This window comes from Xyrauchen texanus, chromosome 47 (genome assembly GCF_025860055.1).
Source record: "Xyrauchen texanus isolate HMW12.3.18 chromosome 47, RBS_HiC_50CHRs, whole genome shotgun sequence".
In the NCBI taxonomy this organism is placed as follows: Eukaryota; Metazoa; Chordata; class Actinopteri; order Cypriniformes; family Catostomidae; genus Xyrauchen; species Xyrauchen texanus.
Genome location: NC_068322.1, coordinates 1,030,579 through 1,033,078, shown reverse-complemented (window position 1 = coordinate 1,033,078; position 2,500 = coordinate 1,030,579). Strand labels below are relative to the sequence as shown.

The following is a 2,500-nucleotide window of genomic DNA, read 5'->3' as shown; positions in this document are numbered from 1 at the left end:
TGGCATTACCATCAAAGTACCATGGTATTACCATCAAAGTACCATGAATGTACCATGATATTACCATGGCATTACCATCAAAGTACCATGGTATTACCATCAAAGTACCATGAATGTACCATGATATAAAGTACCATGGTATTACCATCAAAGTACCATTGTATTACCATCAAAGTACCATGGTATTACCATCAAAGTACCATGATATGTACCATCAAAGTACCATGGCATTACCATCAAAGTACCATTGTATTACCATCAAAGTACCATGAATGTACCATGATATTACCATGGCATTACCATCAAAGTACCATTGTATTACCATCAAAGTACCATGGTATTACCATCAAAGTACCATGAATGTACCATGATATTACCATAGCATTACCATCAAAGTACCATGGTATTACCATCAAAGTACCATGAATGTACCATGATATTACCATGGCATTACCATCAAAGTACCATTGTATTACCATCAAAGTACCATGGTATTACCATCAAAGTACCATGAATGTACCATGATATGTACCATGGCATTACCATCAAAGTACCATGGTATTACCATCAAAGTACCATGAATGTACCATCGATATGTACCATGGCATTACCATCAAAGTACCATGGTATTACCATCAAAGTACCATGATATTACCATCAAAGTACCATGAATGTACCATGATATGTACCATGGCATTACCATCAAAGTACCATGGTATTACCATCAAAGTACCATGGTATTACCATCAAAGTACCATGAATGAACCATGATATTACCATGGCATTACCATCAAAGTACCATGGTATTACCATCAAAGTACCATGAATGTACCATGATATGTACCATGGCATTACCATCAAAGTACCATGGTATTACCATCAAAGTACCATGGTATTACCATCAAAGTACCATGAATGTACCATGATATTACCATGGCATTACCATCAAAGTACCATTGATATTACCATCAAAGTACCATGATATGTACCATGATATGTACCATGGCATTACCATCAAAGTACCATTGATATTACCATCAAAGTACCATGAATGTACCATGATATTACCATGGCATTACCATCAAAGTACCATGATATTACCATCAAAGTACCATGAATGTACCATGTTACCATCAAAGTACCATGATATTACCATCAATGTACCATGATATTACCATCAAAGTACCATGAGTATTACTCATCAATGTACCATGAATGTACCATAGCATTACCATCAAAGTACCATGATATTACCATCAAAGTACCATGGTATTACCATCAATGTACCATGAAAGTACCATAGTATACACCATCAAAGTACCATGATATTACCATCAAAGTACCAGAATGATGCATTACCATCAAAGTACCATGGTATTACCATCAATGTACCATGAAAGTACCATAGTATAACCATCAAAGTACCATGATATTACCATCAAAGTACCATGGTATTACCATGTACCATGGTATTACCATCAAAGTACCATGAATGTACCATGGCATTACCATCAAAGTACCATGATATTACCATCAAAGTACCATGGTATTACCATCAATATACCATAGTATAACCATCAACGGAACCATGGCATTACCATCAATTTACAAAGGTAACGCCATCAAAGTACCATGATATTACCATCAAAGTACCAGGAATGTACCATGGCATTACCATCAAAGTACCATGGTATTACCATCAAAGTACCATAGTATAACAATCAAAGTACCATGATATTACCATCAAAGTACCATGAATGTACCATGGCATTACCATCAAAGTACCATGATATTACCATCAAAGTACCATGGTATTACCATCAATATACCATAGTATAACCATCAACGGAACCATGGCATTACCATCAATTTACAAAGGTAACACCATCAAAGTACCATGATATTACCATCAAAGTACCAGGAATGTACCATGGCATTACCATCAAAGTACCATGGTATTACCATCAAAGTACCATAGTATAACAATCAAAGTACCATGATATTACCATCAAAGTACCATGAATGTACCATGGCATTACCATCAAAGTACCATGAATGTACCATGGCATTACCATCAAAGTACCATGATATTACCATCAAAGTACCATGGTATTACCATCAATATACCATAGTATAACCATCAACGGAACCATGGCATTACCATCAATTTACAAAGGTAACGCCATCAAAGTACCATGAATGTAGCATGGCATTACCATGAATGTACCATGGCATTACCATCAAAGTACCATCGTATTACCATCAATGTACCATAGTATAACCATCAAAGTACCATGGCATTACTATCAAAGTACCATGATATTACCATCAAAGTACCATGAATGTACCATGGCATTACCATCAAAGTACCATGGTATTACCATCAAAGTACCATGATATTACCATCAAAGTACCATGAATGTACCATGGCATTACCATCAAAGTACCATGCTATTACCATCAAAGTACCATGAATGTACCATGGTATTACCATCAAAGT

At 35.8% G+C, this 2,500-nt stretch overlaps 1 protein-coding gene across 1 annotated transcript in view; it reads right to left on the bottom strand.

The window, feature by feature from the left end:
• Positions 1 to 2,500, bottom strand: part of LOC127638943 (cytosolic carboxypeptidase-like protein 5) — an 18,806-nt gene that overhangs the window by 14,839 nt on the left and 1,467 nt on the right.